This window comes from Pantherophis guttatus, chromosome 1, assembly GCF_059756535.1.
Source record: "Pantherophis guttatus breed Tessera chromosome 1, ASM5975653v1, whole genome shotgun sequence".
NCBI classification, from domain to species: Eukaryota; Metazoa; Chordata; class Lepidosauria; order Squamata; family Colubridae; genus Pantherophis; species Pantherophis guttatus.
Genome location: NC_142063.1, coordinates 33,987,428 through 33,999,650, shown reverse-complemented (window position 1 = coordinate 33,999,650; position 12,223 = coordinate 33,987,428). Strand labels below are relative to the sequence as shown.

The 12,223-nt window shown below is 37.9% G+C and overlaps 1 protein-coding gene across 2 annotated transcripts in view; it reads left to right on the top strand.

Moving 5' to 3' along the window:
- Positions 1–12,223, top strand: part of KCNH5 (potassium voltage-gated channel subfamily H member 5) — a 207,099-nt gene that overhangs the window by 33,849 nt on the left and 161,027 nt on the right. The gene's annotated exons all lie outside the window — the stretch shown is intronic.

The following is a 12,223-nucleotide window of genomic DNA, read 5'->3' as shown; positions in this document are numbered from 1 at the left end:
GGAAGGGTTATAGGTCTACACAGGAGTACATTTCAAACTCGACCCCTGGAGTCTATACTTTAAGAATCACAGATTGTGCAGCTGAGATCATGAGGTTCCAAAGGGCCACCGTGTTAAAAGTAGATTGAAAATACTAAGACAAAACAATTGCCTGGCACAGCTTACCACAACCTAATGACCTCCAGATGTTTTGAGACCACAGAACTCTGAATTCCTGACCAGCACAACCAAGTCTTATGATTATAGACGGCACCAAGTTTGCATCACTCCTGTATGTGACAGACTTAAAAAGTAGTTGAACTAGTACATGGAATGCTAATATCTAACAAAAGAAACTCTCTTTTGGCAGTTGTTACACTCTGGAAATTGCATAATTCATATTCTGTCTCCTGAAAATAATATTGTCATACTATTATACCTAGAAACTTCCCAGAAGAACATAGCTTGGAAGGATAAACAAGAGGATTATATATATTACAATGCACCGGGAATATATAGGAATTGGGGAGAAGGAAAAATCACTAAAAAAATAATGGGATGTGTAATTAGGAAACTACATTTTATAACATGAAAAGAAAAAAAATCAGGAACACCAGACTTATACATAATAAATAACCTTAATACCACAATCTCATGGTAGATAAACAGTGTATAAATATGAGGCTGTATTCATTATTCATGGGAAAAATAAGTTCCAATGAAAAATTCAGTGAAACTAAAATATTGATGCTAACATACAGCAAGCTTCCTACCCAATCTTTTGAATTATATTATAATATAAATTTCAGATCTGAAATAATAACTTCACTTTACAAACGAAGATTGGATGTCTTGATGAGGTCCATTTTGTTCATGGAAGTATTTTCTACCAAGAGGCTTGGCATTCACGAACTATTTCAGTACAAATAAAGGAGGGCTCTGAGGAAGGCATGCTTTGTATGCCGATCATTTTAAGTTGAATAATTTTTGGCATTTCTGATATATTCAAATTTCAAGTATCCTTTAGCCACTTCTTGAAAAGCTGTTGTCATATGCAACAAACAATACAGGTAGTCCTTGACTTGTGACCACAATCGAACCCAAAATATCTGTTGTTAAGTGAAATAATTGTTAAGTGAATTTCACCCCATTTTTACAACCTTCCTTGCCAGAGTTGTTAAGTCACTGTAGTTGTTAAATTAGTAACACGGTTGTTAAGTGAATTTGGCTTCCCCATTGAGTTTGCTTCTCAGAAGGTTGCAAAAGGTGGTCACATGACCCCAGGATACTGCTACTGTCATAAATATGAGTCAGTTGTCAACTCTCTGAATTTTGATCATGTGACCATGGGAATACTGCAACAGATGTAAGTGTGAAAAATGGTTATAAGTCACTTTTTTCTTTTTAAAAAAATATATTTATTGAATTTTCCAACATTTAAAACACAAAACACAAATTTACACTCTTTACAGCTTTTCCATATTGGTAAAAATATCCTTTGTAACAATCATATTTACATGAATTTTATTTCTATACATCACTATCCTATAGTATACCATCATTTAAATTACAGTAATATCTACTATTATTATTGATATTTCCTTATAGATTTTACATTATTTATTATACATTTTTACAACTTATAACTTAAGTTTTACACTTATTCTCAAGCCAGGTATACCATCTATTCCAAATTTGGTAGTTCTCGGTTTCTTCTCTCTCCTTCATTTCCATAGACAGCCTGTCCATTTTTGCACACTTGTAGATTTTCCTTACTCCTCCAGATCAAATTATAAGTCACTTTTTTCAATGTTATTGTAACTTGAATGGTCACCAAATGAATTGTTCTAAATTGAGGACTACTTTTACTAGATTAAATGAATTAATTCTTTAACATGGTATAAAGTAGTTCCATTCGTTAGAACATTAGCAAGCTTCATAGTTCAGTAATTGACTGAATGATTTATCTATGTAAAAAATCTAAACTTTAGTCCCTTGAGCCTGACATTCTTATGCAGCAGACCTGGCAAAAATCCATACAGCTTCTGCAAATGTCAAGCATTTTTCTTACAGTCTGATGATAATATATCTTTAGGTAAGACAATCTAAAAGCTGCTTTTCTGCATCTATTTATTCAGGGAAGTCAATATAACTTTTTTTTTGGAGCTGATATGTACAAATTGTCTAAAAAGATCAGACTTTTAAAAAGAGTGAAATTCCAGCTACAACTGTACTGCAACCTGGTTAGAATTTTTTAGCAATGCTAGAACATAAATCATTAGAGATGAGTACACCTGGGTCAACAAAATAAGGGTCATCTACCAAATCAATACCACCTAGCTTATACTTTACATTCTGGTTTTGTTTTCCAATATGTAAAACTGAACATTTCTTAACTGAAATTTAAAGTTGCCAAATAGATGACCATTCAAAAACACAGTCAATGTCATTTTGCGAAGCAAGTGAATTTTCAGTAGTTTTAAACAATTTTACATCAACAGCAAAGAGAATCAAGTACTTTTAGGTTGATTATATACAGTAAGTCACTAATGTAAATCAGGAAAACAGTTGGTCCTGGGACACTGCTCTAAGGAACTGTTCTGACCTAGGCTTCCTGAGACAGTGAAAAGCACACAATTAGTCCCCAAAACTCTCTTTTTATTTCAACGGCTGTGAATTCTGTTCATTCCCAGCCCGTGATGAGTCACAAATAGTTTGTAAAGAGTCCAGAGAAGTCTGCCACAGCCCTTCGGGATAAGGCTGATAAGCACCCACCTTTATCTCCCTTGACACGCTGCCAAAGACCTAATTGGCAATTAGCTTTGCAAGGCCACACGGAGCACAGAGTCAAAACGGAGCTTCAGAATTTAAACCGACCAGCACGTTGCTTCCTGCAAAGGCTCACGTGCCTCTGCTCCTCCTTTATGTTTTATGGGAGGGGCAAATAATCTCCAAGCCTTACTCCCGAGTTGCCCCTTTTGTCTTAACTGTTCTTACCTTCTGGCAGCTCTGCACATGCATGCACTGGGAACAGGCTCCCCCTGTTCCTCTGCCTCACTGATATCAGACTCTGGAGGCTTTGGAGTCAGCACATAACTCCCAGATGGCCCTGGCCTCATCTCTGCCTCTGATGCAGAGCCCTCGTCTGAGCCTTCCCCAGACTCCAAGACTGGCCCATGTTCCTCCCCAGCCTCCTCACTGTCCGACTGCTGCCAGCTCCACAGGCTGCCGGCGGACCATAACAGAAACAGCACTGTTAACTGATACTGGATCAGACATTGAGTTGCCTATTTTAACTTTCTGCAGCCTGTTAGACAAAAAAGCAGCGATCCACTCGGGTAAAAATCCAGAAATAACATAAGAATTTAGTTTAAAGAACAGTTTATTGTGTACTACTGAATTAAAAGCTTTTCAGTAATCTATATAAATTACATCTACATTTACAGCTTTACCTTGACCAAGGCATGTATTCTAACTATTTTTACAAAGCATATAATAGGTATGGAAGTCATTTTTGCTTAAACTGGATTAAATTCTGAGCCCTAGTAGCGCAGCAGATTAAAGCACTGTTATTAACATCAGCTGCCTGCAATTACTGCAAGTTCAAATCTCACCAAGCTCAAGGTTGACTCAGCCTTCCATCCTTTCTAAGGTAGGTAAAATGAGGACCCAGATTGTGGGGGCAATAAGCTGACTTTGTTTAAAATATACAAAAGTATGAAGGCTATTGCTTAACGCATTGTAAGCCGCCCCGAGTCTTCGGAGAAGGGCGGCATATAAATCAAATTAAAAAAAAAAATCTGTTGTGAATTTATATTATTAATTTTGCAATTACTGCATGCTCCAAGTTTAATTTCCCAGTTTGGTTTTTTACATTTTTTTTATCCCATCTTATTATTTTTATAAATAAGAAGGCAGACATACTTCATATACTTTATTCCTCCTATTTTTCTCACAACAACAACACCACTACGAAGTGGGTTGGGGTGAGAGAGAGTGACTATCCCAAGGTCCTGCAGCTGTCTGTTATGGCTAAAGTAAGACTCACAATCTCCTAGTCTTTAGCCTGCAACTTAATCATTGGTAATGTATCTCTGTTGTGCTAAGTTTATCCTTCGCCGTGAACATATATCTTAGTAAGATGTGATTATTTTATGTTATTATGTTTTAAAATTATGCCTAATAAGAAGAATTGGAGTTTTATTTCCAGTACTTTTGAGGTTTTTTTAAACTTCTCCACCAAATATGGTAAAATATTTCTTCTAATGTATAGAATTTACAGCATATATTACTATATGATTATTATGATTGTTGACAGAGTTGACAGAGGTGAAATCCAGCAGGTTCTGACAGGTTCTGGAGAACCAGTAGCAGAAATTTTGAGCAGTTTGGAGAACTGGCAAATATCACCTCTGGCTAGCCCCAGAGTGGGGTGGGAATGGAGATTTTGCAGTATCCTTCCCCTGCCAAGCCCACCAAGCCATGCCCACCAAGCCACACCACACCATGCCCACCAAGCCATGCCCACAGAACCGGTAGTAAAAGAAATTTGGATTTCACCACTGATACCACCTATGCAATACAAAAGGTCTACAATATCCTCCTTTAGACTTTTTTGTTATAGCCAAATTATTTAGCATTCCTACCCTACATTCTCTAAATTAATTTAAATATCATTTTTAAAGTAGAATTAGATTTAAAAGTATGGTCAGTGGAAAGATAATTTGCAGTAACAATAAACATACACATACCAAGTTTTTTTTCAGCACGAAAGAAGCAATTATTTATTAAATAATTTATGAAACAATAGGACTTAAACTACAAATTATTATTTCTTTCTATTAGAGCTTACCCTGAATTGTTCCTCTTGTAAATTCTAATAACATGAAAAAAAAAGGAGCATTACAGAATTACTACTCAGCTTGTTACAGTAATATAAATATATATTTTCTCAGACTATATTCTCTGGAGGGTGAGTGCTGCATATTTTACCCTGGAGAAATGTTTGTTCATTACTTTCTGTCTAAAAATAAGAGGATAATGCTAGAGGAACATTGAAACATCTCTACAATAGAATCAATCTGCAGATGAAGCAAACATTGCCAGATGTGTTAATGGTGAACTGAAGCCAACTCACACATACCTGTGCGTCACTGGATTCCCTAATCCCTAATTGCTCGTAATTCCCTAATTGCTCATAATGTGTGTTTCTGCAACCAAAAGTGTGCATTCATTAACACAATTGAAAGCCGCAAAGGCACTTTCCTTGCGCTGAAAGTTGTGTCAGTGGAATACTGTAGATTATTCAATCTTCAGTTTGGATGAGATCCCTTACCTATGCAAGTTATCCCTTGATGATGTTGAAATGAATCAGGCTGGGGTTACATTATTCTTCACTCTTTACCTTCTCTTTGAGGGAAAATCTAAGTACAGAACAAAATAAGAGGTTTCCTTCCAGTCATATTAAGGTTCTATTAAATTCAGCAATTTATCTCCATAATGGTCAAAACTAAAAAGAGGAGACGAGTAGGAACCCTTCTTGTTTTTTCACTTCCTTGCAAATCCTATTAATTACTTAACCATTAAGTAAACTCAGTCCAAAGGGATGCGGTGGCTCAGTGGCTAAGATGCTGAACTTGTCGATCAAAAGGTCGGCAGTTCAGTGGTTCAAATCCCTAGTGTCGCATAACAGGGTGAGCTCCCGTTATTTGTCCCAGCTTCTGCCAACCTAGCAGTTTAAAAGCACGTAAAAAATGCAAGTAGAAAAATAGGGACCATCTTTGGTGGGAAGGTAACAGCGTTCGGTGCGCCTTTGGCGTTTAGTTATGCTGGCCACATGACCACCGAGACGTCTTCGGACAGTGCTGGCTCTTCAGCTTTGAAATGGAGATGAACACTGCCCCCTAGAGTCGGGAACGACTAGCACATATGTGCGAGGGGAACCTTTACCTTTACCTATAAGCTCAGTCCACACTGGGCAAATTTTGTATACCCATTTATTCCCTTCTTCTCCTGACAGTTTGGAATTTCTCTGAGCTCTTTGCAACACACCACTTCTTTCTAGATGATGCTCCTTTAAGGTTTCTAACTTAGAGAAGGAGCCACCCTGTGTAATATGCAGACCCAATTGATAGATATTAGTCAATCCTGAAAACATTTAGCAGAAAATGGTGCATTGTTTAAATAATGGAATGGGACGATAATTTGAAAATGTGTGTAATTTGTGATTTTAATGAGCTGCCGTCATGTAGAATGTCAGGGATGGTTTGAAGTATTTCCTGCTATTCTTCAAATGCTGATAACTAGCTACCGGCAGAGGAACTAAATAACTTTGCCTTTGGCCTGCTGACAGGTGCTCCATCATTTGAAAAGTTTCATATTCTTCCAGTAGTAAGACTTGGTCCCATTTAAGCTACCAAATGAACCATTTGTGCTGTTTCTCCTTTCAAAGCAGTGTGGATTCACTCTTCTGCAAAAAAGCAGGCCTCATTCAACCTCCTCCTTTGCTTCAGGTCATCTCAATCACACACTTTAGGTAGTGTTTTCTCTCCACGCTAGAGAAAATCTTCACCTGCTGAATTTGTATGTATTCTGCTATTATCAGAAGCAAAGGAGACATGGGTGCATTGAGCCTGTCTGAAAACTGCTGTCAGGGTTCCAAGTAATACCCCCAACGAAATAAAACTCCGAGGCTTGAGTTTTCTCAAAGTTCCATTTTATTAGAGATGTCATATTAGCACATCTGGGAAAACCCAAATCTGAAAGCTTCTAGGTTTTCCCTACCCAAAGGAAAGTTCAAGTCCCTACCCAACACCCACATGTCCATCACATGATCCAATCAAAGCATTGTCCCAACTGGAGATGCCTCCCAGTTCCAGCCATCCAGGTGCAGAGCAAGATGTCCTTGACTTTCTGAGAAAGGAATGTTATTATGACTATACATCACCCTGGCTCCATACAATCCCCCCTCCCAGTTTCCCACAGTAGTAAATGAGGCAAGCCTGAAGATCCAATGAAAAAGATGGCTTCCAGGCCTTACAGGCCCCTCCCCTGATCAGAAAAATGTGTCCTGAAACTAGAGTAGCATAGTGGTTAATTCAGCATACTAACCACCCTCCAGCCTTTCCCTTTATGTGTTCCATGGAGTCCTGTTAAGAATCCAAACTTTCATTTAAAAATATTGTATCTAGCGCTCATGGTTGCCATGGTTTCAGAAGAAGAAATTGTCTAGTGTCAACTGTGGTTTCCATAAACACTACTCATACTGACCCTTCTTTCTTGTTTCAAACTGGTGAGCATGTTTGGAACAATGTATAGCTTTTTCAGAATTTCTCCCTTGATGAGTGTAGTCAGACATAAAACATCCATTTATCAGAAGACAGATTAGTGAAGTTGTTTCCTGTTAACCCCTCCAGCTTCCTGGAAATTTTGACCTTTATTTTTTCTTTTTTCCTGGACAATTGAACACACTTTTGATCAGAGCTCTGAATTTCAACCACTTTCTTGTTCCAATTCCTAAAATCATCTATGGCCTGCTTCCCATTTGATTGTTATTTTGTTAATTAAAAAGAAAAAGAAAACTATTTTTTTAAAAAAAAAATCATATGGAACAGAGAGTCTGGCAGCGATCAAGGGATTTGTTGGTAGGCTTGCTGGTCCCAGGAGATTCACACTGCAGCTGTGAATGAACAATAAAAGAGGAGTGATGCATATAGTTTTCCTGAAGACCTATAGCTGATACAAAGAACCAGTTTGGTATAATAGTGAAGGCTAGAAACTGGGAGATTGTGAATTCTAGTCCCTCTTTACTTACAAGGCTAGTTGGGTGACCTTGGCTCAGTCACTCTCTCTCAGTCTCAATAAAAAAAGCAAAAAAAGCAGTAAAAGAACACCTGTCTGATTTGATGAACACAAATCTCCAGAACCTGACAGATTACATGCCAGAGTTCTAAAGGAGCTGGCAGATGTCATCTCAGAACCATTGTACGATATCTTTCAAAAATCCTGGAGTATCAAGGAACTACCAGAGGACTGGAAAAGAGTTGATGTGGTTCCCAACTTCAAAAAAGGGAAAAAAAACAAAACCACAGATTCAGGAAACTACAGACCAATCAGCCTAACATCAGTATATTGTTTATACATGTACAATGACAATAAAGTTATTATTATCATTAGGTGATTGGAGATTAAAACATATGAAGAATGGAACTGGGCATGACAAGTCTAGTGAAAAGAAGGACCAGGGGAGACGTGATAGCAGTATTCCAATATTTGAGGAGCTGCCACAGAGAGGAAGGGTCAAGCTATTTTCCAAGTCACCTGAAGGCCAGACAAGGAATAATGGATGGACAACTGAACAAAGAGAGATTCAACCTAGAAATAAGGAGAAACTTTCTGACAAACTTTCTGACAATGAACCAATGGAACAGCTTGCCTTTGGAAGTTGTGGGAGCTTCATCACTTGAGACTTTCAAGAAGAGATTGGACTGCCGTTTGTCAGAAATGGTGGAGGGTCTCCTGCTTGGGTGGGGGGGTTGGACTAGATATGACTAGATATGGCTAGACTGCGGTATAACCTAAACATAGCTCATAAAATCATCTGCTACAATGTCCTACCTGTCAATGACTACTTCAGCTTCAACCACAACAATACATGAGCACACAAAAGATACAAATTTAAAGTGAACCGCTCCAAACTTGATTGCAGAAAATATGACAGTAATAGAGTTGTTAATGCCTGGAATACACTATCAGACTCTGTGGTCTATCCCAAACCCCCCAAAACTTTAACCTAAAACTGTCTACTGTTGACCTCACCCCATTCCTAAGAGGTCTGTAAGGGGCGTGCATAAGAGCACCAGCGTGCCTACCGTCCCTGTCCTAATGTTCCCTTTAATTGTATTCATTTTATGTATTCAATTCATACTTATATATATTATCTAATACGTACTTGACAAAATAAATAAATAAATAAGTAAATAAAATAGATGACCTATAAATTCCCTTCCAAGTCTGTTAATCTGTCTGTCTGTCTGTTAAATCTTAAGAACAAGGAGGAAATGGCAATCTAATTCTGAAAAAATTTGCCATGAAAACTATAGGGCAGTGGTGAAATGTAAAATTAGTTACTACCGGTTCTGTGGGCATGGCTTGGTGGGGGTGGGAGTGGGGGGGGGGTAATATGACTGAGTGGGTGTGGCCAACTTTTTTTTTTTACTTTTAAAACCATTTTTTCTACAACCTCTTCAGCTGAGAGGTTGTAAAAAAATGCTTTTAAAGCCTCTGACAATCCCAGCTGATTTGCCTGATCAACAGAGGCTTTCTTTTTTTTAAAAAAAGCCTCTGATGATCCCAGCTGAGCCGCGTGATCATCAGAGGCTTTTTTTTTTTTACTTTTAAAAGCATTTTTTTCGGCCAAAGTGGTTGTAGAAAAAATGCTTTTAAATTTTTTTAAAAAAGCCTCTGATGATTGCGTAGCTCAGCTGGGCAATGTGGGGGGGGGGCAGGATTTTTGCTACCGGTTCTCCAAACCACCCGCCTCCATCGCTACCGGATCAGGTGATCTGGTCGGAACCGGGAGCATTTCACCCCTGCTATAGGGACTTGTCTGGCAGGTATTAGGAGACAAAAACTGACATGAATTCACACACACACAAAATCCCATTTGGAAACAGAGCATTAAGTGTGCTGGATCTTTGCTTCAATTAAACAGGACATATATTATGTATTTATAATTCTTGTAAGATCTTTAAAAGTTTGGATTATTTTCCCCATTATTGTTCTTGCTTTCTTCCTGTTGCTATTGCTGCTTTCTAGCTGATCCTCTCTAACCTTGCATGATCTGAATACTCTTTACTTAATCAGTGTACCTATTGGTGTGTTTACGTTTCTGTTAACTGTTGTATGATGGATTGGAAGATGAGCAAAGTAACTTATTTCATGTCTGTGGTGTCACTTACACTTGCACTCGCATGGACAGAGATCAATGGGCAAATTATGTAATTACCCTCACAGAGTCTTTAGATCCTGTATTCTGTTTTTAACTTAAGCATTTTTCCTACCGATTACAATTGCAAATGCAACTCTGACACATTGATTTAAATGCTTTCATTATTTTCCTCACTCTAAAATGAGACAAGCCATGACAAAGAGGTTAATTGCAACTCAATAGACCTATGTTAATGTTTTATTAAGAAGAGAGTAAGTCACGATTGCCTTTTCGGCAAAGCAAATCTGCTAATAATAAGGCAATAAGGCGAAATCTGGTTCCTGTATCAGTCTTGAAAAGAGCAAAGCAATCGTTAAGGCACTGCCTTAGAACAGAGAGAAACGGAAGTCCCAACGCTTCCCAATGAGGAGACGTTGAAACATATAGGGTGGCTGCTGTTCCAGATGTTGGAAGCATTGGCTCAATTCCCCACTTATCTCAATCTGTTTCATTGGGTCATGGGAGGGATAGTCTTACCTTCTGCTTTACAAAATAGTAGCTGATACAAAATATTACGTTCCTGCTTCAGTCTTCCATTTGTGACAGGGAGCCTTAGATTAATATAGAGAGAAATGAGACTCTTTCGAACTCATCCATCACTACCAGTCAGGTTGCCAAAGATTTTCAGTAACATCTGGGTACCCATTGCTCTTCACCTCCATTTTAGAGTGTCGTAGAATGAAGCAAACCACAAAGTTTGCTTCTCTTCTGTACAAAAATGCCGCACTGTCTTTTGCTCAGAACAGATTTCCCTGCTTCCGACATCACTTAATGTTGACCATTATTAGAAAGCTGGTTGTTTGATTCATAAATCTGAAAGGAGAGAGTTTGATGTCCAAATCAAACACAGAACTGGTTTATAGCTCAGATTGATGTTTGTTTATTTGCAGTTTGTTTACCCTGATGGTGTCTCTGTGTGTGTGTGAGGGAGGGAAGGTGTATAATAGCATGCAGTTGCAAAAGCACTCTGAATTTGAATTCAGAGTGCACCTGCTTCTCAAATTTTTGATCTATCTAATCTCTTCCCACTCTCCCTGTCATACTTTTGTTAGCCAAAAGAGGAAGAAAATATTATTTCGTTTATTTTATTACATTTATTTGCCACCTATCTTGCTGTAGGGCTGCTCTAGGTTAGTTAGTTAGTTAGTTTATTATATTTGTATACCGCCCTTCTCCCGAGGGACTCAGGGCAGTGAACAGCCATGGTAAAAACAATGTACAACAAAAACTAAAAGCTTATTAAAATAATAAACTGGTGGCTTACAGTAACAAAAAGGGAGAAAAATGAAAGGCGTATAAACAGAAGAGAAGTAAAATAATAAAACAATAAAATAAACAACAACAAAGGAACACAATGAGAATAAATACAAGGAGATGGGACATAGTATATACCCAAGGAGTCCTGGATTGAGAAAATATAGACTGAGAAAATTGAACATTTAATTTCTCAGACTACAGATCTGGCTCAATTTGGACAGCTTTCTCTTCCTACCCATACTATTTCTATATAAACATGGGAGATCCAATGTCAGGCATTGATCTTGTTGTAAGGGCTCCAGATTAGGTAGAGGAAGATAGGAAGGCCAAAGGGATAGATGTAGTCAGAATGAGACACATGGTGTACAGTCAAGAATAGTCTGTCGCTATGTGTAATGACAAGATGCATGGTCTGATGCATGACTTTGCTACAAGGGCTTTTTATGATTGGCTTGTTTTGAGACTTAATCACAAGGCTTGTGCTGAAGCTTACCAAAAGCAAATGCCACAGTCTGTCCTGGGCTTCTGAACATCTTTGAGAAAAAACAAATAGTTTTTCTAGCGGTGATCAGAAATCTTCAATTCAAGTCAACATTGCTTCAGTTCATAACACTCAACAGCCAAACTGAACTGATTCAGTTTAGATCATTGGATTAATTTGGAAAAAGTGACAATTCAATTAGCTGTCAGACTGAACTTTTGAAACAAATATTCTCACGGGGCATACTTTTCTAAAGCTCTTGAAATTTACTTTCTCCCTTGCACGTCTTACTTTGTTTGAAAAAAATATTGCCATACATGATCCAATGCTTTTTCATGTAATATTTGTTTATATATACTTATTTTGAAACTAACTTTAAGAGAATTTAATTTAATTCAATGTGATTTCAGTTCCTGGAACCCAGAGAATGTACATTCTCAAGAGTCTAAACCAGTGGTGAAATCCACATTTTTTACTACCGGTTCTGTGGGCATGGCTTGGTGGTTGTGGTGTGGCTT